The sequence below is a fragment of the Narcine bancroftii genome, chromosome 8, assembly GCF_036971445.1.
Source record: "Narcine bancroftii isolate sNarBan1 chromosome 8, sNarBan1.hap1, whole genome shotgun sequence".
NCBI lineage: Eukaryota > Metazoa > Chordata > Chondrichthyes > Torpediniformes > Narcinidae > Narcine > Narcine bancroftii.
Window position 1 is genome coordinate 99,549,835 of NC_091476.1, and position 24,150 is coordinate 99,573,984.

The 24,150-nt window shown below is 38.3% G+C and overlaps 1 long non-coding RNA gene across 1 annotated transcript; it reads left to right on the forward strand.

Annotated features, from left to right (window-relative positions):
• Positions 1–1,359: 1,359 nt before the first annotated feature.
• LOC138741823 (uncharacterized) lies at positions 1,360–23,904 on the forward strand. The gene is made up of 3 exons (XR_011343795.1): positions 1,360–1,464; positions 6,709–6,765; positions 23,816–23,904. It is a non-coding gene; the product is annotated as an uncharacterized lncRNA (long non-coding RNA).
• The last annotated feature ends 246 nt before the right edge of the window (positions 23,905–24,150 follow it).

Here is a 24,150-nt window from a genome sequence, read left to right on the forward strand (position 1 = left end):
GAACAGTCCACTTCAGTGGGACTTGCCCAACAGTAATATGTTTTCAAAATGTGGACTTGCGTGTTTTGAAGTGAAGAGCTTCATCAACCTGCTCTCACACTTCCTATTTCCGACGCTGGTCCAGACGGCTGCAACAGTGCAGCTGCAAGTGTTGCCTGCGGAGCATCTCCAGCAGGATCCTCTTATGACTCAAAGGAAGGAACATCCATAGGTTTTGGCCCAGGTCGCTGGTTTCCAGGAGTGCTCAGCTCTGTTCCTTGCATGGGAGGGCATATCTGCCTGGATAGGAACACCATGCATATTGATGATTTATGTCGTACCAACATTTGACATTGCAACCATAAAGAATGAAATGTAAGCATTTAGTCACTATTATTGAATCCAGAATTCTTCCAGAGTTCCTATTCAAAACTGTATTTTTTTAAAAATTGCTGTGATTTCATAATGTTTGTATGCCACACTGATGTTTAAACTACCTTTGATGCTCTCGTGCACAGAAGAGGATTATTCACGTTGTTTCCAGTTCTCTATCATGAGGGCCATTAACTGAGAATGAGCAACATTATTCAGTTCTTCAGGATGGATGGATTTCCACGAGTAAGCATTGCCCCCAAAAGTTAGCAACTGACAAGACGGCCTAAAGCCTACTTTGTCACTTAACATTAGTGAATTGACATTCTGTGTTCTGGATTCAGTGGGCTGTGACTTCCTAAAATGAGTTGGGCAACCTTTTATTGAAAACTCACATCCACCTTGAGCAATCCCTATGCCATAAGTGCTCTGTGATTGGTCAGGGATTGCTTAAGGTGGTATGAGAGGGGGAAGGAAAGTTGAGAACCACTGCTCTAGACCCAATTGTTACTGAAATATTTTGCTTGAGAAAAATTGTTATTGGCCCATTTCCTTTGGAGTTATGAAACTGTGCACAGAATGAGTCCATGAGGTACAATTAACACAGTGGTTTTTAAACTATTTTTCTTTGCACTCATATATCACCTTAAGCAATCCCTTACTAATCACAGAGTACTTACAGCATAGGGATTGCTTAAAGTGGAATGTAAGTTTAAAAAAAAAAGGTTGCCCACCCCTGTCCTAAAGTATAGGAAAATGGCATGTGACATGAGTGCATTGAAAATGATGAGACATCAAAGACTGGAAAACTACCAAAGCCAAAATTCTACAGGTCTAAATTCAATTTTAAGAATCTTTCCCACTAAATTGTTTATGCTAGTCCAACATTAGCAACGTGAATACCGAGGGAAAGGAAAGGAAATGCACCTGGAAGTTATATCAGAAATTTAATGCAAATTTTAACCATCACTGCACTATTCGCAATTTGAATTGATGTTTTGCAGAGATGCCCTCCAGGATTGGAACCTAACTCCGACCGCAGTGGCTGTGCGGACTGCCAGAGAGGGTATTTCCCCAGAAAAAAATATTTAAAGTGCCACCAGTGCCCCGCAGGTAAGATGAGTTAGAAGACATTGTTCTGTTCAGCTACCTTCCTCTTCTATGTGATACCATCTTAAGCTCTTCATCCATGACATTGCAATGTCTGCAGATTTTGTTGATCCTTCTGTCTTTCACTTTGTTGGATTATGTTCAGCGTTCCCTTCAATGAACATGTCAAGTAACTCCCCTCCAGGTGGTGTAAAATATCAGACTGGTAGCATAGTAGTGCAGCAGGTAGCCACATAGCTCCAACCACTTGGGTTCAATCCAGTCCTTTGGTGCTGTCTGTGAGAGCTTAACATGCTTCATAAAAGCACCATCAACAAAAAAACAAGGATAGCCATTCAGAGATGAAAATTTTGGCAAAAGGAGGATGTCATAAAGGAAAAGAGAGGCAAAGGGGATTCAGAAAAAAAATAATGGAGCTCAAGAACAAGACAGTGAAGGTTTGGCCTTTAGTGGTAACAAGAAGATGTTATCAGAGATACATCTGATTGGAGTTAGAATGCTGTTAGACAGGAGGTGATGGCAGAGATTGAATGGTTTTGAGGGATTTGAACATAGGTATGGGGGGGTTATAAAAAATAAGCTTCAATTTTTTTGAAAATTTTATTTTTCATTTGCATATATAACAAATATATGTTTCTCCATAATCATACACAATAAGAAATTATGCAAAAATATACGTAATTTTATATTTTCTACCCCCTCCCTCCTCAAAAAAATAGGGAAAAAAAGTCTACCTGAATTTGTCATGTATCATTCATTAATTAAATTTGAAATTTACAAATATAATCTTAAACTTCTCAGTTAACTAGGGTGAGTGGGAGCAGGAGTGGTGGATGCTGTAGATGAGCTTTCGCCAATGAAATCTGTATATGGTTTCCAGATCATGTAACACTTTTCTGGTTGATTCTGTAAATTATATGTTATTTTCTCTAACGGTATTCAATTTTGTAATTCCATTTTCTATCTATTCATCCTTGTCTAATTTCAACATTACCGCCATACATTTCTTCGCTACTGCTATTGCTACATTTAAAAATTTTGTCTGATAACTATTTAATTTCATATTATGAATATCGCCTAGCAAAAATATTCTTGGATCTTTTGGAACTTGTTTCTTGATAATTTGTCCCAATAAAGTATTCATATCCTCTCAGAATTTTTCTACTTTTTCACACTGCCATACTGCATATAAAAATGTTCCTACCTCTTTATTTCATCTAAAACATTGATCAGAGCAATTTGAATCAAGTCCATGTAATTTATGTGGAGTATAATATGATTGATGTAAAAAATTAAATTGTACCATTTGATATCTGTCATTAATTGTATTTATTTACACACTCATAGCATAATTTTGGCCATACTTTTGAATTTGTATATTCAGATCCCTTTCCCATCTTAATTTAGATTTAAGTAATTTTTTTCTGCATAGTCTCTTGCCATTTTATATAAATATTAGTAATAAATCTTTTAATAAACATTGATTATTAAATATTCAATTTGACTTTATTCAGGTAATCTAAAATTTGTTCCTAACTTTCTTTTTAAGTACGATTTAATAAGAAAAAATAGTACTATTTGGTATATTATACTTATCTTTCAATTGGTTAAAAGTAAAAAAATCCAAAAAAACCAGTCCTTTACCCTTTTTTATTTCACAATTACATCAAATGTCAAAAAATGAATTATTAACAGTAAAACAAATAAGAGCTTATTAAATATAGGTCAAAAAAGAAAGACACCTTAACTTTAGATGCAGAAAAAACATTTAATACATTAGAATGGGACTATATATTTAAAGCTTTGAAGGTATTTGGAATTTTAATACATTTTATAAATTGGATAAGAGCATTATATAATCACCCAAAGGCTAAAGTAGTTACAAATAGACAAATATCAAAATCTTTGTCATTGGAAAGATTATCTAAACAAGGTTGTCCATCATCACCTTTTTCTATTTGCCTTGGCTATATAACCTTTAGCAGAGGTGATAAGAAGAGATAGTGAGATTAAGGGCTTCAGGATAGAAGATAAAGAACATAAAATTAGTCTTTTTGCAAACAATGTTATATTATATCTTACAAACCCTGAAATTTCATTTAAAGAAATAAATGTACGATTGGTGGAGTATGGGTGAGTATCGGGTTATACAGTAAATATTGATAAAGTGAAGTGATGCCAATGATTGGGAATGATTATAACCCAAATTAAGAAAAGCAACAGAATTTAAATGGCAGGTAGAGGCAATAAGCTTCATTTTAAGTTAATTTCAAACTGTATCTCAGTACAAATCACAAAGGCAGATATTTACCAGACCAATTCTTTCAATAAATTATTATTGGTTGCAAGGCTTTCTTTGCTGCATATCAGAATTGATATCACCTATTTTGTGTTCTGGAGATACTTAGCAGTCAAAGAGAGGTGGGACACACTATATATCATGTCGTGCTGGAAGAGATTCCACCGACTGCGCCCTCCTGGAATGTACAGTGTTACAGGAGGAACTAGATATTTACCTGGTGCTTCAGGTGCACTGGTGATTTGCTAAAATACTTTGTGAGATTTACTCTTCTGTTTTATTCTTTATGAAATATCTAAACAATTTTTTTGCCTCAAAGATTCTACAATGGCAAATCGAGTGCTTCCAATTACATCAAATGTCAAGCTGGCTCATTCTGTTCAGCCACTGAGGCCATTGAATATAAGCCAGGTTCCTACAGTGAGGCTGGCATGGCCAGCTGTTCACCTGCCCTGGTGACTGCAACTGTAATCATCTTCTGAAACCAAAATCCTGTTGGCTTGGCTAGCTTATTTTAAATGGAACTATAATTGAATGAATGGTACATCACTTATAGTGGCGAGAAAAGCCAGTGTTTTCTTCATCCCCTGTAAAGTTCCCAACTGATCCTGACAGACACCAACTCTAAATCTGGGCATCAATAGCAAGGCCAGACCTATTGCCCACCCCTAATGCCCTTGAGAAGATTGTCAGCTGCCACCTTGAACTACTGCAGTTCAATTTTCTCTTGCCTCAAAAGTCAAATCCCATGGTTTTGTAGATGTATTCTTCAAAGCCACCATCCAGACTACCCAGAGCTACTAACCTTCCAGGGAGAGCTGGCATCTAGAGGATTATAGACTATGAACATAGATAAATGTGTGAAAGGAGAAAGCAGACACATTTGAAACCTTAGACAACGTCTCTCTCTTGCTATCAATGTGGCTATGGAGGATCATTTCTGTAATGTGTAGGCCAGTAATTAATTAATAATAATTAATTAACTCTTGATTCTGAAGGTCATTCATCTGCATTATCAAAGTTTAATTTCAATGATTAATCTATCGGATAATTAGTCTGGGATCAATTAGCGATAAAGGGCAGTGGAGCTAGTGGCAAGGTGATGTGGGGGACTGATCGTGGTCAAACACCCATAGTGAGTTTTGCTGCAGAGCAGGACATTAGTATTTATTACAAGTCTGTAATGTCAACCAATGTTATAATGGTGCCTTTACATGACCACAGAGAAAATAACCTGCAGCACATCATTCTTCTCAGAAGCTCACTCCCACTCCCTTCATTGAATTACTTTCCTCTGATAGATTCCAATCCTCCTCCTCCTCCTTCATTTGTTTTAATTCTCTTCCTGGGCATTCTCTGCATTGCAACAAGGGTCTCGGTCTCCCAGTGGACCTTGTGTAAGGAGATCCTTTGTCCACTTAAAATCACTTAAAGCAAACAGTTGATCATAACTTCCAAAAAACTTCTACTCACCATATTTATTCATTGGAACTTTTTGCTTCGAGTCCTTATTCAATTACTGTATCTTCCTGTGGTTTTACTAATTTATAGATTCAACTCATTCTCATCACAGTGATAGATAGGAGGGGTGAAAGGAAATGCACTGGTTTGGAAAAAAATACTGCATTGCAGGCAAAATTAAATAGGTTTACAGCCATTGGTCTGAATTACCAATTCACAGGGCCACTATTTAATCTCTCGCTTCATTTGTGCAGCTTCTTACCTCCTCATAAAACTCATTTTCCATCACAGTTAACTCTGCTTCTAGATTAATGATATTTCTTTTGAACAGCTCACTGGATGATCTTTAGAATGAAAACAAGCAATGATTTGTTGACTTTGTGCACTGCACCACTAACTTGCATTCTTTGGAACTTTTTGATTTTCTTGTTTTCTGTCTTTCACCCCCCCCCCCCCCCTTCTCCCAATGATATCAACCCAAACCATAGCATTTTTTTTAAATTAAGCATACAGCATGGTAACAGCCCCTCTCATCCCACGGGCCAGAACTGCCCAATTACTATATACTCCACGTGATCTTTATTGTGTACGAATCTAGATTTATTCAACAGTTAGGAACAAACTATTTAGGACTTCAGAAAAATTTATAGAAAGCTCACTTCCAAAGTTGATTAATATAGTGAAGAATCTATTTACCCTCTGAGAGGGTAAATATTTTAACTGGTGGATACCATCAGACTTTTAGACTGTTACTATACTACTGCCTTGGCCAAAATCACACAAAAATACAGGTGTATTATGATTCTGACTGTTCGTGACAAGCATTTATTGCCCATCCCAAGTAGTCTTGGAGATGGCATTGGGACTTCCTCCTTGCTCCAGCCCTGTAACTTAAAATGATCCCTTGGTGCTATTCCACCCTTGGTACTGAAGATTATCCCATGCACTGATAAGGAGGTCTCAGATAGCCAAAGTGATGACCAGTTGATATGCACTCAATTTCTGTAAGCCACGTGAACAATGAGAAAGAGCTTGCATATTTAGTCCAGTGCTTTGTTTTCTTAAAAATCATTCTACATGCAATGTTGTGTCAGTGAGGACTAGCTTTCAAACTGAAATCCAAATTAAACCTAACTCAACAAGATGTATTTGCACTCACATTGCCTCTAATTACATAAACATCCATATTATTAAGTACCTATGTCCTTAACATCATCAAGAGGAATGTGTTAGTGACTTGGCATGAAGCCACTGCTTGCTTGAATCATTGTGACAGACTTTGGCCCTGAAAAGATTGTACCTTTTCAAATTTTGTGTATTTTCTGATGTGTCGTCTGTTCTGCTTTGAATAAATGATTTAAAATCATTTTTACAGAAGTGTGTTACCATAAATCAATAAGAAATGTTCAGCAAGATTTCATTCTCTGATAAAATCTGATCTGTAGAAGGTTTTTGATTTCTCTTTGTTTCCTCCACTGTCTCTACAGGTGAAGCAATGATTGAACCCATCCCATGTCCTACTGGGTACTATGACAACAGACGTGGTAAGAAATGCAAGTGTGGCAAACATTGTAAAGACCCATCATGTGACACCACAGCAAAGTTGCTGTGGTTTCTATTTTCTCAGCTTTTAAAAAATTGTTTTCTAAAGAAATATATTTGTTTGCTCCAACTCACAGATTGAATCCATATTTATCACTTTGCAGTTTACATGACTTTACTGTGTGCAAATTGGGTGTCGGTATTACAACAGCAATTGTCTTTAACAGGTTCTTTACTGGCTGTGATGTCCTGAGAACATAAGAAGGGAAAGACAAAAAACATGGTATTTCCTTGATTAAAGGGATTCAACAAGTGATAAGAACATCAGTTTCCAGTTAAAATGAAATAGTTCTTAGGTTATTTTATGAATCGTTATGAAAGGAACAATTTAATTGGTTAGAACATGACTGCAGTGGATATGATACGCAGGCAATGTGCAATTTATTTATTGGAAGTCATTTTACACCTTTATTCTGAAAATGCTTTGACTGACCTGCATTGAATGGTACAAAATGGAATGCAAATTCAAAATCACTTTGCATTCATGTAAATAGTCCAGCATAATTGGTTTATTAATTATGATATGATTTTAAATCTAAACAATTATCTTAATGAAAAGTAAATTTTTTCTCCTAAATTTGTCTGCAAATTCACAATGCTCTAGAGTATTGATGTCCCTAATTTTCACCTGTTCAGAATTTCTAGTCCCCAAAGGAGTAGAAATTGGCATTCTGGATTGTCCAGCTGCAACCCAAGTTAGTCCACAATTTATTTCAGCATTTTAACAGGCAGCTGATTGACAATTGCTTGGCAACAATAGTCATCCATATATTTCAGACCTCTCCAGTCCTCGGACAGACCAAAGGCAGTTTGGGAATAAGGTATTTTTATCCAAGTGGAATGGAAAGGAAAGCAGGGCAGAGAATGGTGCCCATGCAACAAGTTCCTCAAATTAAGAGATTAATTTATTCCCTAGTCTATATCTATTGTACAGTTTGTGACACATCGACGAAGATTTCACATGCATTGATGCAAACTGCATATCAGATCAAATATTAACTCAAATTTGGTCATGGGATGTGAACATGTTCAATTTATAGAATTCGTGCTTAAAAGATTACGGAAATTTGGAAGATTGTAACTCAAATCTGTTGTCTGAATTCCTTCCCACAGATCAAATACCAGTATACAACCTATGATTTAGAAGCCCAATATCAGTTAAACCATGAGAGGTTGCTTCAAGGTGTTCTTATCTCAATGTACTGAAGTTAGACAGCCAGGGTTCCAGGGATAATGATTTAATGTCAGCTGATGATTTAATGCTCAGTTTCCATTTGTCTCATGCTCTTTTCCCTTTCACAACCAATTTTGATGACTAAAATTGCTTGCACACAAAAGGAAGATTAACAGGGTGAAAATGTATAGAAAAAATCTTTTCTTGGGAATTATTAAATGATTCAATGTCAAAAATATCCCTAACAAATTTGTAAAAATCAAATAATTGGTAGATTTTGCAAAATATAGCCAATGAATGATCTTGAGTAGTCATCAAATCAAGTTGTTTATTGTCATCTGATTGTACAAGTACAGTACAAGCCAACGAAACAGTGTTCTCCAGTCCTCGGTACAAAGCATGCAGACACACAACCAGACATGACACACATGCAGACAAACAATACATATGAGGGACAATTCTTTTATCTATACAAATAAATGCATATTTTTTTTGTACAGATGAGAGTTTCTGATGGTTAGTGTGAGCAGTTCCTTTGGTCATTCTGCATTCTCACTGCCTGTGGGAAGAAGCTGTTCCTCAATCAGGTGATGCAGGCTCTGACTCTCCTATATCTCTTCCCCAATGCGAGCAGATGAAAGATACTGCGTGCCCTCTTCAGACAACTATACCAATAGATGACATCGATGATGGAGGAGGGAGACTTCAATGATCCTCTCTCCATCTTATGGTCCTATGGATTGAACTCTGGTCCATTTTTCTGCAGCAACTGTACCACACTGTGATGCATCTGGCGAGAACACTGTTGATAGAGCTCCTGTAGAAGGTTGACATAATTGTGGCCTGTAGCCTTGACTGCTTTATTCTTCTCAGGATGTGCAGCCATTGTTGTGCCTTCCCGACAATTGAGGAGAGGATGAGTGTCCAAAATAAGTCACTAGTTAAGTGAGCTCCAAGGAACTCAGTCCTCTCTCTACTACAGAGTTGTTGAAGTGCAGTGAAGGGTGGTAATTCCTCATCCTCCTGAAGTCCACGATAATCTCCTTTAACTTGTGCACATTGAGACTTGGGTTGTTACTCCTGCATCATTTCACGAGATTTTCAGCCTCTTTTCTAGAGTGCACCTCATCTTGGACGTTGATGAAGCCAACTGCTGTAGTGTCATCTTCAAACTTGATGATACTGTTGGAGCTGGATCTTTCGATGCATTCGTGGATCAGTTGCATGAAGAGGAGTGGGTTAATCACACACCCCAGAGGTGTTCCAGTGCTCATCATAACACTCTGCCATCGACCCAGACAGACTGAGGTCATTCTGTTAGTAAGTCCAAGATCCAATTTCAGAGAGGGGTGTTGAGTCCCAGCGAGGACAAATTCACCTGCCTCTGGGGAATGATCATATTAAATGCCAAGCTGAAATCAATGAACAGCAACCTAGCATATGAGGCATCTTTCTCCAAGTGGGCCAGGACAGAGTGATGTGACAAGGCTATTGCATTGTCTGTGGAACGGTTTTTCTATAGGCAAATTAAAATGGATCCAGCGCCCGGTGCACTTTGATGTGTTCCATCACCAGACGTTCGAAGCATTCCATAATGGTAGAGGTCAGTGCCACAGGGTGGTAGTCATTGAGGCCTGTTATTGTCACTCTCTTGGATACCAGGATGATTGTACTGGGCTGAAGATAAACTACATAACCAATCAAAACTACAGATGAAATGTACACGCCTTAGTGAGTTTAGTCCATAAGACACAGGAGCAGAAATATCCTATTCAGCCCATCAAGTCTGCCCCACCGTTCAATCATGAGCTGATCCATTTTCTCATACAGCCCCACTGTTTGGCCTTCTCCCCATTACCTTTGATGCCCTGGCTGAACAAGAACCTATCAATCTCTGCCTTGAATACACCCAATGACCTGGTCTCTATAACCACCTTATGGAAACAAATTCCACATATTTACCACCCTCTTGCTGAGAAAAAACAATCCTACACATCTCTGTTCTATGCAGACATCCTTCAAACCTGAAGCTGTGCCCTCTTGTCCTGAACGCTCCCACTGTGGGAAACAACCTTTCTACATCGACTCTGTCCATGCCTTTCATCATTCAAAATGTCTCAATGAGATTCCCCCACATTCTCCTAAATTCCAATTAATACAGACCAAGAGCTGTCAAATTCTCCTCGTATGGTAACCTTTTCATTCCAGGAATCATCCAAGTGAACCTCCTTTGAACCCTCTCCAAAGTCAGCACATCCTTTCTTAAACAAGGAGCCCAAAGCTGCTGATAATACTCCAAGTGAGGTCTCACCTGGGCCTTAAAGAGATTGATCATCACTTCCCTTGTGTTTATAGTTGATAGGAATGTATACTACCAACAACCATCAATGACTGGGATTAAAATTCATTTACACCTGACCCACCTGCAGCTAACAGTGGACCAACATTGGACAATGCACTTAAACAAAAAACAATTTGTAGCAGATCTTTGATCATTCTGGGTGTCCTGTGTTTCAGGCTTCAGCTGTGTTGCACCAGACTTGCCTCCTGAACTTGCTGAAAGAGGGGCATTCAGTCTCTTGAGGGAAATGTATTGCCTACCTTGTCCATTCCCATTTCACACCTACTCCAATCAGACAGGATGCTCTGTGTGCCAAGACTGCCCAGCAGAATTTTCCTGCAGTCAACCAGCTTTAGACTCTGAGTTTTGTACCAAAGGACCTTTCAGGTCTGTAATGAACATTTTACATCACATCAATTATTTGACATGTTTCCTATATTACAAACCTGACTAGATGTCAAGGAAGTATAATTTCCTATCGAGCCCCTTAAGAAATATCAAGTTCTAAGTTCTAGTTTCTTTTCTGTGAATCTCTTTCAAATGATGCTGAATCCTGACTGAATAATGTCCCAATTAAAAATGCTATTTCAGGCACAAACTGGAATGTATTTGTCATGGCTATTAAGAAAAAAACATTGTCATTGAGATGACTTCTCACCACTGCATTGAGGCCTCAGATCCAGCAGGGAGAAGTTAATCTCTGCTGGCTGTGATGGGTTTTGTGTTAAATAAATTAGTGTAACTTCCACCCACTGCAGAGCCTGTCCCACCAAAGCCACTCAATCCTTGATTTATAAAGTCATCCTCGCTCCCCTGCTTCACAACAAGGATTTATGGCTACAGTAGTAAAAGAGCTGTTAGCTATTTCCTCCCTTTTATGCAGCATCTTCAGATCTACGTTCTCTTGCCCTCCAGACATTTACGACAATGGATCATACCCAGAGGGGTGCTCATTATGCCCTGATGGTTTTTCCTGCCCAGACCCTAGGCAAGACTATTATTCTTTGATAAATGAAGATTTTGTTTGTCAAATTCAATGCTAATGTACATTTTAAGGATCTTTGTTTTGCAAAAAAAAAAATTTAAAACAAAGTATCGATGTACAGGGTACTAAGATTTGTGAAACAGAAAAACAGATCTTAGGATCTGAGGAACCCAAAAGCCCCAAACCCTAAGTCAATTTATTGCATCATTTGTTGAATGCTGGGGACCCAGGATAACCTAGTACAATCCCCAGATTGTGAATGTAAATGTGTTCCAACTGGTCAAGTTGATGTATTTCAATTGGCCTCATATTCCCACATTGAAAAATTACTGCACACACACACACACACACACACACACACACACACACACACACACACACACACACACACACACACACACACACGTGTACACACACATGTACACACACGTGTACACACATGTACATACACACATGTACACACACCTGCAAATGTTTATTCTGCCTCCACACACACACACACCGACCTGCAAATGTTTATTCACCTCCACACACACACACACACACACACACACACACACACACACACACACACACACACACACACACACACACACACACACACACACACACACACACACACACACACCTACCTGCAAATGTTTATTCTGCCTTCATGAGCAAGTGCATGCATATCTCTGAATGCATGGTTTGTTTTGTGTGTGTGTATTTCTCTGTGTCTGTGTACATGCCCATATATATGCATGTAATGGTTCGCTTGTACATCTGTTCCTGTGTGTGCGTGCATGTGTAGATGCATAGATCTCAATATGAAGGTTGGAGAAATCAAGCTTATACCACATTGAAGTTCTCACAGATTGAGATATTGGATTTTCCTGTATCTTGAGAACCTTAAACCAATGATCTCTGGAGAAATGGGTGTAGAGAAAAATCAGATGGAAATTGAATAGCCAAAACCATCTGGGCAGGATATGCTGCTAGGATGAAAACAATCCACTGTGTAATCCCTCAGGAAAATCAACTAACATAAATATCAACTACAAAGGGTAACATGATTAAAATATTCAAGACTGGCGAATAAGCACATGTTAATTTTTGCTTTTGGGTTCCACAGGTCCTAAGATCTGTTTTTCTGTTTCACAAATTTTAGTACCCTGTACATCAATACTTTGTTTTAATTTTTTTTTGCAAAATAAAGACCCTTAAAATGTACATTAGCACATGTTAATTTAAAGTATATAACTATAAATGTAACAATTAGATAATATTGCTTTACCTTGACAATGACATTGCCCCTTGTCAATTTAAAGAAATGAATTTTATATTGATCTAATGGTAGGGATTTCAAAACGATGACTTATCAAGCCATCTAATACGAGTATTGAGCCTTAGCAGGAATGTTATTCAGACACAAGAGACTGCATCTGCTGGAATCTGGTGCAAAAGCCAACTGCTGGAGGATCTCAGCCTGAGGAGTGAAAGAGATTGTCAATGTTTCAGATCTTGTCACTTTGTTGGGAAATTAGGGTTTCCACCCACAAAGTCTACTGTCTCTCCACCGGTGTTGCCTGAACCCCCTCAGATCCTCCGGCAGGGTATTTTCTTTTGCTGCATATGGAATTCTAATGTTTCAGAAATCTCAGTTTATTGAATTGCGAGTGTAATTAGCGTAATCAGAAGAAGACACAAATAAACATCTGACTTCATAAGTTTACCAATCTAGAGATAAATATCTTGGCTGATGTTCACATACAGCACGGTAACAGGCCCTTTTGGCCCAGGAGCCTGTGCCACCCAATTGACCTACAGCCCCCCGGTATGATTTGAATGGTGGGAGCAAAGTGGAGCCCTGGGGAACACCCACGCAGATGTGGGGAGAATGTACAAACTATTTACTGAGAGTGAGGGACTCAAATCCTGGTCCTGATTGCTGGGGACCCAGGATAACCTAGTACAATCCCCAGATTGTGAATGTAAATGTGTTCCAACTGGTCAAGTTGATGTATTTCAATTGGTCTCATATTTCCACATTGAAAAATTACTGCACAAGCACACACACATACACGTGTACAGACACACAGCATTGTACTCACCACTACATTAATGGTGCCCTGCCTTGGCTGCAGTTTTTTTTTGGTCTGTGCCTTTGTCATTAAATCTGATGAGATAATTATGATCCAAAGACACAATAAATCCATAAAACTGCTGCTTGTCTTGCACAGTGGATGAAACGATTATATGGAACCAGATTTTCATTATTCCAGAAATTGGGTTGACAACCCAATTTGTTTTTTTTTTAAACTTTATTTAAAAGAATAAAATAATAAAATTACAATACAATATCAGTAATCTAAATAAACTATACCCTCCCCAATAATTATTACACATTAATAACCCAACTCAAATTAGTCCAACCCCCCTTTCCCCCCAAAATAAAGAGTGAAGAATTAATAAAGTTAATAATATATGTGAGAAAAAAAACCACTTACAAAAAAAACAAAAACATAACCGATTAAAATACTAACAAAAAGAAAAGTAATTAATGCTAAAATATCAGACATAAAAAAACATATTTAAATCAAACTTAAATGCATATATTTAACAAACGGAGTTAAGATGAAACATATAAAAAATTAGTAAAGTTAGTAACATTATCTATCAAAAATTCTTAAACAATAATCAATTCTTAAAAAAAATTGTAGCATGAAAAAAAGATGAAAAAAAATCTTTCTCTATAGAGATAAACCTTCACCAAATATCAACTAACTTCACATCTATCATCATATTAGTCACATAAACCACCATCTTAAAACAAAATTCAAACCTCATTAAGCATTGTACAATTCAATTTTAGTACTCTTCCATCATTTTTCCCTTTTACTCTTAAATAGTTATCCAATAAAAGCTCCAGTACCACATTTAAATATCCCCAATCATTACGCTAAAATTCAGATATCCGAATAATAAAAACACATCTACAATGAAATCTATATCTTCAACAAATGGAGCATAAACCACAAACAAAATTCAAGCCTCATTAAAAATTGTACAATTCAATTTATAACTTTCACCATTATTCCCTTTGTTCTATAACTAAAATAGCAAAATAATATACATCAGAATTACCACTCCTTTCACCTTAAAGTTAAAGAAAAAATATATTAAAAAAAACTTATCCATCCCATTCACATTTAAATTTCAGATATTCCTTATCTACTGAATAAACTTTACAAAAAAAAAACCACATCAATTTTTAGTTTTTTAAACAATCAAATACTTTCTTATGCTTTTTTTAAATATTTAAACAAAAAACCCCTTCACTCTTTAATCTAATAATACAAAAAAAAAGGAAAAAAAACGGGTAGGAGGTTAAAAATACCCCCTCCCGTCTAAACCGCGCAATGCGGTAACTCCCAAAAAAAATTGGGTGTGAGATAACACATAGCAGATGACTTTCAGGAAATAGTGCTTATCCAGTTCTCTCCCCCAACTCTCACTTCATCTTAAACTAACATCATCATTATTTAATATCCCTTTTTTTTAAAAAAAACATTAGAACAAAAAGGACAACTCTTCTTTTAATCAGCTCCAACTGCCGAGTCACCATTACAACCATTCCTTCTTGGAGCACGGCTCTTTTCTTCCATCTTTTGTCTCCTTAGAGATCATGGCGGACTATGTCTCTGTTGAAACTGAGTAATTGGCAGTTCTTGAGCAAATGCTATAGCTTCCTTTGGAGAATCAAAGAACTTTGGTTGGCAACCATCTTGAAAAACCTTCAAAACAGCTGGATATCTAAAGGTTGCCTTATAACCTTTCTTCCACAACAACTCTTTAGCAGGATTGAATTCCTGTCGTTGGAACATAACTTCTTGACTCAAATCCGCATAGAAGAAAACTTGATTATTTTGAATCATCAAGGGTGATTTTCTCTGTTGTGCATTTCTAATAGCCACTTGTAAAATTATTTCTCTGTCGTAATAATTCAAACAACGAACCAAAACAGGTCTTGGACTTTGACCTGAAATAGGTCTTCTACGCAAGGCTCTGTGAGCACGTTCTAGTATTATACCTTCCGGGAAATGTTCTTGACCCAACACCTGCGGAATCCATTCAGTAAAAAATTTTCTTGGGTCTGGTCCCTCCATACCTTCCGGCAAACTAATAATCTTTATATTTTTCCATCTGGATTGGTTTTCCAAATAATCAATCTTTTTCACCAAATTTTTATTTTGAGTTTGTAAGTCTTCGACCATTTTGGTCACATAAAAAACTTGATCCCGTATTTCGTCTATATCTTCTTTACACAAATTAAATTTATCTCTCACTTCAAGCTTAAAAGCTCCAAACTCAGCCATCTGTTGAGAATGTATTTTCACTAAAGTATTAAACCTAGTACCAAGTTCAGTCATAATATTGAATAATACCTGCATTGTATAAGATAATTTAGATTCAAGATTCACAAAAATCTTTTCAATTGGAAGAGATTTTGGCTCAACAGATTCCTGCTTCTTCTCCAAAGGATCTTCTATTCCTGCCTTCATTCTGGTTGCCTTCCTTGTAGTATGACTGCGTGTGGAAACCCCAGCCACAGCCTCTCCAGCAATGACTGGAGGACGCAGGCCGGGGTTTTCCCCAGTCCATAATGTATTAAATTCTCCCAGTACATCAAGTTTTATAGGTTCTTGTATTTCAAGAGATGCAGTTTGCAGCACCACCTCTACAGCTGACAAATGCCTTTGAGTAACTCTTTGTTCTAAAGGCTGTTTGGCGCCCTCTTTAGGGGGCTCTACCAATGTAACATCCGAACACTGTACCTCTCTCCTGGGATCCATTTCACGCTGAGTCCCGGTGTCTTTCCTGTAGGTAGGCTCCAAAACTTGAACTTTTGGAAAATGTAGTTTTTTGATGATCTGTTGTCGTTTTTTTTTGCTCTTTTCCACCAATTGTACCATCATAAGTTAAAATAACAACACTGAAATTATCTAAACTTTTAAAGAATTTTAACGGGCATTTCTAGACAAAACAATAAGATAGAGTCAGGAGAGGACTGGAAGGCACATCTGATCCTTACTCCATCTTGCCACGCCCCCAACAACCCAATTTGTTAACAGAAAAATGTTATAAATAAATTTAAAATCTCAACAATCAAATCTTGATTGATTTTAATTTTGATGAAGCCACTTGCTCTTAAGTCATCCAAGTTTTGGGCAAAAAGTTGTGATTTCCGCTACAGATAGTGTAGCGGTTAGTGCCACCCTGTTACAGCACCAGCTTGAATCAGGTGCTGTCAGCAAGGAGTTTGTATGTTGTCCCTGTATCCTCGTGGGTTGGCTCTGGATGCTCTGGTTTCCTCCCACTCTTCAAAAAGTATCCAGGTTGTTGGTTAATTGGGTGGAACGGGCTCATGGGCCAAAAGGGCCTGTTACCGTGCTGTATGTCTAAATTTAATTTAAATATATCTTTTTTTTAAATGAGGATGTTCGTGGAGAGGGTGCAAAGGGAACTTGCAAGATAAATCAAATCAGAAATTTGACGGTACAGTTTTTGGGAAAGTATGGGCAGACTGCATGTTTCCTTCCTTCCACTCTTTGATCAGCCCTTCTCAATTGATGTGATTGATTTTCTTCAATAAGCTTTTAGCACTCTACACATAGGGAGTTCTTTATTGGAAAAGGTACATAGAGAGTGTTTTGTATGATAGAAATAGAATAATTGGAGGGGGTCACAATAAGATGATAGCCAAGAAATCCTTTAATGAATTCTGAAGAAACAACTTTATCTCAAGTATGGCGAGAATGTGGAATTTGGTACCGGGGCTGGGGGGAATGGGTGATGTGAGTGGCATTGAAACATTTCAAGTAACCCCTGTTAATAGACCTGTTTGATTTGCAGACCCGGACCCTTGTAAGTCAGGGGAATATTCCCTGGGTAATTCAACTTCCTGTGAGGTCTGTCCAGCTGGATAGAAGTGCTCCATTACATCCTCAGCACTGTAAATCTATCCAGTTGGAACATTTTCAGCTTGGACCATTTAGCATGCCTGATGTGTGCTCAGGGCATCTACTGTCCTCAAGAAGGAAACATTTTTCAAACCTGATCAGGAAACTAAAGCCCTGAATAGTAATTATTTCCTCATTGAACATGAGGCACAAATTAAAATTAACTTTGTTGCTCGCACATGATGCACATTTCTCTATTCCCTGCATATGCATGTGTTTATCTGAGACCTCTTAAACACTCCTATCATATCTGCTTCGACCACAATCAGAGGGCAGGACTCTGGTTGCCTGGCAAACCTGCTTCAGGCACCTACCATTCTCTATGTAAAATACTTGCTGTGCACATTTTCTCTAAACTTCTGAACCCCACCCTCGCTTTAAATGCATGTTGTCTAATGTGTAATATTTTTACCCTTGGAATAAAGCTCTGATTACCTACCATTTCTATGCCTCTCATAACTTTATAAACTTCAATCAGCTCTCCCCTCAGACCCTGGATGCTCCAGAGAAAAAACAATCCAAGATGGTCCAGCCTTTCCATATAGTTCACATCCTCTGAGTCTAAGCCATGCAGCATCCTGGTAAATCTCTTCTGTATTCTTTCTAAAGTCTTCTCACTCTTCCTGTAATGGGGCATCAGACTGCACACAGTACTCACCCTCCAAAAATGTATGGGATGTGAAGGATAATTGGTGTATTTGGGCATCTCTGCCTCTGGGCCTGAAGGACCTGTTACTGTGATATACCTCTAGATTAAATTGAAAAAAAAAACATAAATTAAGTGTGATTCATGACATTACAACAGTGTGGACTAATCTTCACTAAAAGGATGACAATAGTTCCACACACAGATTAGAACTTCACTCTGAAAGGCTGCAAACCTTAGCACTATCTCAACGAGGCACCAGTTTCTTCACTGCCCACTAATTGCCAATGTAACTGTATTTGTTCAAATCTATTAGAAATTATTGAAGGGGTTGGAGGTCATCTCCACTACTTTCTCCTTTGTTTTGAAGGTGTGCACCAGGCTTCTTCACTATATTGGGTTCAGAGTCATGCATAAAATGCTTCGGTAGCTATAAATGTCCAGATCTTTCTGAACACCAAATTCCATGTGAGGGTAGGTTCCTTCCCCTGCCAGGGCCCATGAATTATACCAGTTGCCCAGAAAGATTCATGCAAGTCTATCCTGTGTTGATTTAGAAGTACACAAATGAAAGACTTTTTGGGGAAAATGTAAATTTCAATCCACATCTTAAAAACACGCAGCCAAAAGTTCATACAATTTTGATGGGGTAGTTAACTAGGTCTTGATTAGGTGGAGGATTGAGTTCAAGAGTTGTGTGGTCATGTTGCAGCTCTATAAAACTCTTATTCGACCACACTTGGAATATTGTGTACAGTTCTGATAGCCTCGTTTCAGGGAGGATGTGGAAGCTTTGGAGAGAGTGCAGAGGAGATTTACCAGGATGTTTTCTGGATTGGAGAGTGCATCTTATGAGGCAAGGTTAACGGAGTGAGGGTTTTTTTCTATTTTGAGCAAAGAAAGATGAGAGGTGACTTAATAGAGGTCTACAGGATTATGAGAGGCATAGGGTAGTCAGACAGCATATTTTTTTCCTAGAGTGACAGTAGCAAATACCAGAGGACATCTGAATAAAGTGAGAGGAGAAAAGTTTAGGGGAGACATCAGGAGAAAGTTTTTTTCACTCAGAGCCTGGAATGCATTGACAAGGGTGGTGGTGGAGGCTGGTACAATAAGGACAACATCATGGGCCAAAGGGCCTGGACTGTGCAGTAATGTTCTGTGTTCAGTTAAGATTCTTATAATTATACTTTTAAATGGAAAAAGTATTAAAAAATTCTTCTTATCCACACTTATGCCATGATGGTCAGACATGGAGGGGTTGACCATTTTGACGTTTAGGTAGGTCTCACTGAGGATAGTTGAATCACTGGAAAGATAATGAGTCACTGTGTTTGCTAACCTTTCAGGACTTCATTAACTGAGGCTAGAAGATTCCTGGAGTACATTGAATTTAAAGGTTTTCAAAAAAACATAAAGAGGAAATGTATCTCCAATTATAATTAAAGGAACTAGAGTATTAGAGCTAAAACTACTCCCAAAAATGAGTAAAACTAAGTGTCTGCGAATCTTCAAACATTACAATAAATTGAATAGAATTTTCAGCTGCCACTGTGAATTTAGGATGAACAATTAAACACTAACTACCATTTGCAATTACTTTTAAATAAATAAATTGAAAGAGATTAATTTTGAAGAACTGTAACTTTTTTGCCTAAAATGTATTTTGAAGTGTTTAAGGAAGGAGCTTGAGTGAATCTAATGAATGCCTCTTGCTTCCAATTCACATCACCTCTCCAAGAACTCCTCTTTCCTGATTATATTGGGGATTTGGATAGTGTCGTCCATACTTGTATATGTTCCTGTTAATTTCATTCCTCCACTTATTTTCCTACTCTCTCACAATTCTGCTTCTCTGCCCTCCAGCTGGAGATAATTAACCTACCCCCAGCAAGCCTGTGGAATATGGAAGGAAACTAGAACACCTGAGGGAATCCCACTGAGTTGCAGGGAAACTATCCAAAACCCACATGGACTGAACCCAGGTCATTGATGTTGAGAGGCAGCAGATTATCTGTTGTTCCACTCCAGCATCAAACTACCCACAGCTGGAAATGTTATGTCTCCGCGTGCTTTGGAAGAAAGTGCAAGATCAGACAGCATCTTTTCTTATCCAGATTTATTATTAGCTTTTCCCTGGTATCTGACACATCCTTTCTTTAATGTCTGATTTGTAAAACACATCTCCATGGTGATTCTGCCTTCCAATGCTTTATTAGATAGAGTCATTCTAGAATGGCTCACAGACCAGGGTCTCAGAGCTGATGCAATATTTTAAAACATCAGCTCAGTGTGTAAAGAAAGATATTGCATAAGTCAAACTTATTGCATAGGAGGATGCTCCCTCCAGATCATCAATCTGATGCACTACAGACTTGGGAAGATCACTTCAATTGTTTCCATGAACTATAATTTATTAAACATTCTTTCCAAATTTTGTCTATTCATATTTGACCACATTAATGTTTTATGAAGGTGTATAAAGCTAATAGATATTTTAAACCAAAATATGAAATTTATAGTACAGAAAAACACCTAATATCGGCACTTGTGGAGATTGGTGGAGGGTGGATAAATAAATAAATGTTATGGTTGCTTGACATTGCATCTTGTGTGGCTAGGTGAACTAGATTAGGTAGTGGGGGGACCAATTGTAAACATTCACATTTTTTTGCCTATTTATTTTCTGAGATTTTTTTGCAGGTTGCTTGAATTCTGGATAAAGAGGACTTAATTGTAATAAGGGGGAGATTTTTGCATGCCCTTTAGTGAGTAGCCATTAAAGAAGTTATGTACCCAGGACCACGCTGCCAAAGAGACTAGTGTACGAATTCGTTCAGATTTTTATTTTACTTACTGTGGATGAACAGCACAGTGACACAGCTAGCAGATCTGTTTCCTCACCGCTCCAGAAACCTGGGTTCAATCCTGAGGTTAGCTATTTGGTCTTGAACAGTTGCTCTAGTTTCTTCCCACATCTCAAAAACATGCAATTTGATGGACTAATTGGCTGAAAGACCTGTTTCGGTACTGTACCCAACCTTGACTCTGCATCACTATGAATGCAAGACGTGATTGAACTTAAAAAGGTGGAAGTGGGAAGCATGGACAGAGATTCAGCTGCCAAGTGACATAGATCCATAGAGTGCTACAGCACAAAAAAATCAGGCCATTCGGTTCTTTTAGACTGTGCTGACCATTATTCCGCTAGTCCCATTGACTTTAGTGGTCTGACCATTAAAATGATAGGGAACCAATCAGGAGTAGCTTCTATATCCAATGTGGGCTAGCCTGGACTTGCTGAGGAAAATATCCCAAGAAATTTTGGTGGATAAAACATTTACCGGGAGTGAGGATGCAAAAAGCTGGCCTTCATTTATATTTACAGCTCACAGCCCCAAAGTAGGTAGAAGCAGACAAGAAATGCTATGCCTTTTGCTGTTCAGGTAACTGCTCAAAGCAAAATTTAAGCACAATTCACAAGTAGCTGGAGATGTATTACATGCACCGCCTCATTTGAGTAACCTATTTGTTGAATGATTGAATCTGTTATTCATTTTGACATGGACTGTCCAATCATCCCATGCATTATGCTCAACCTCATATATTTTACCTACATGCATGCTGTCACAGCTAGCTCATTGCTGCATGCTTTCTGGCAGCTGTTTAGGAGAGGACCAAGGGATATTTGTGGATGCGCACTGTCTTGTCATTGACTCTAGTTTTATTATGCAGGTGCATGGACAAAATCTCGCCTCCCTTCTGTGCCATTTGCTGAATCAAACAGCAGAGAATGTACACAATGTTCCAAAGGATCCTACAGCCCTAGATATGGGCTTTCTGAACCGATACAATTTCTAGCAGGATGGAGTAGTCCTAGTGCATCCCATGTCCTGCAGGTATTTGTGTAGTAAGAGATGTCTGACCACCCTTTATAACAGTCATTGAAGGGGCAGCTTAATTGAACAACATGCTTTGGCATAGAGACTGTCAAGCTGATGAATATTTGAGCATGCATTAGAGGAAAGGAAAACAAAAATTGCAATTGAATAAAGGGAACTTTTTTTAGTTGGGAGTTTAAAGAACAAGGGCATATTATATAAAAGCTTGGATCCCAAAGGTGAACTGAACAGAAAGAGAGGAGCAAAAATCAACAGGCATATCAATGAGAAATTGTAAACTGATGCAACTGTCACTATGTATATTGGATGTGCTAATATATACATAGATTTAAGTGGTAATTAGCAATGTATTAACCTGCATTTTGTATAGTAATGATGGGAGAATGGTGTGTGTGTGTGTGTGTGTGTGTGTGTGTGCGTGTGTGTGTGTGTGTTTGAGGGAGGGGGGTGCAGGTGAGGGTGCCTGGGTGTGTCTCTACATGTGTGCATACAGTTAGCATGAAAATCATGTGATGGAGTGATTCATCCACCCCACCACAGCTTGCACTGTTCACAGTCTTCTCCTGCATCGTCAAGGGAAATCATTAGAACTGATGTGACTTTCATCTACTCACAAGCTAGTCTTCTTGTGCTTTGCTCTGAAGAGCTTACTTTAGTTCTATGGGATTTTTAATTGTCTGATCTATAATTATTACCACAAATGACTTGGCCCTAAAATTAAGATTTGAGAGTAAATTGGTAATATATTTTTGATCAATCATACTACAATCTTCATTTAAGCAATATTTGAAAAGTTAATTAAGATAAATGATGTACATAGCACAGCACATTCAATGAAGTTGGATTACCAACCTGGATTGGAAAGTAAGTTGAAAGTTAGACATTTCTATTTTTCATCACATAAATTGATAGTTTAAAAAATAATATCTAGAACTAGGAAGGAACAAGGTATGTGCAATCCTAACAGTGGATTGTTTCTCTTTTCTTTGGCTTGGCTTCGCGGACGAAGATTTATGGAGGGGGTAAAAAAGTCCACGTCAGCTGCAGGCTCGTTTGTGGCTGACCAGTCCGATGCGGGACAGGCAGACACGATTGCAGCGGTTGCAAGGGAAAATTGGTGGGTTGGGGTTGGGTGTTGGGTTTTTCCTCCTTTGCCTTTTGTCAGTGAGGTGGGCTCTGCGGTCTTCTTCAAAGGAGGCTGCTGCCCGCCAAACTGTGAGGCGCCAAGATGCACGGTTTGAGGCGTTATCAGCCCACTGGCGGTGGTCAATGTGGCAGGCACCAAGAGATTTCTTTAGGCAGTCCTTGTACCTTTTCTTTGGTGCACCTCTGTCACGGTGGCCAGTGGAGAGCTCGCCATATAATACGACCTTGGGAAGGCGATGGTCCTCCATTCTGGAGACGTGACCCATCTATTCTATTGTTTATCCCATTAAACCTCATTTGATCATCCTTCCATTACAACATCCTTTTGCACATCTCTGATTGTTCTTCCAAACAACATTCCACCCTGCAATGCCTACCAACCTCTAGCCAGTGATGTAAGGTCAGCAATCTGATGCCTCATTAAACCAACCTCCAGCATCGCTGTGTAATGTCATTCTTCCACATTTGTTTGAGTGGTCAGTCCTCTTTGAACAGGATTAGTGTTGCTGTGCAAAAAAAATTGCATGGATGTGATGTGCTGAAGGGTCCATTTCTGTGAATTACCACTCTCTGTTCAACTGTGGGCTCACAAGAAAATTTGGTTGTGGGTGGACAAAGCAAACCAATCCCATAATTCCAGTGAATGGATTGGGTGATACTTTATTCAGAATTTCTTTTAAATAATATTTTTAGTGAAATCACTTTTTTGCTTGTCCAAAAATCTCTTAATGTACCCTGCCTGATGAACAAGCAGTGTTTATGTCTCAGGAAAAAAAATATATATTTAACGTTACAGGCAACAGATGTGCTGAAAGGTCTCACCCTCCCAAACCTTGCGAGCCTTATCTCTACTCGGAAGATTCTGGATCAGAAGCATGCATACCAGTGAGTAATCTTTACTGTATTTTCTGCTATAATCTTCCACATAGATCTCAAAATTATCTTTTTTATACACGTAACCATATAACTGTTTATGGCGTGGAAACAGGCCATGTCGGCCATGTCAAGTCCACGCCGGTTCACTTGAACAACTCCACTAGCTTCCCCCTCCTGCTCTTCGCCCATAACCCTCCAACCCCTCACATCCATGTACACAACCAACCTTCTCTTAAATGACAGAAGGGACTCTGC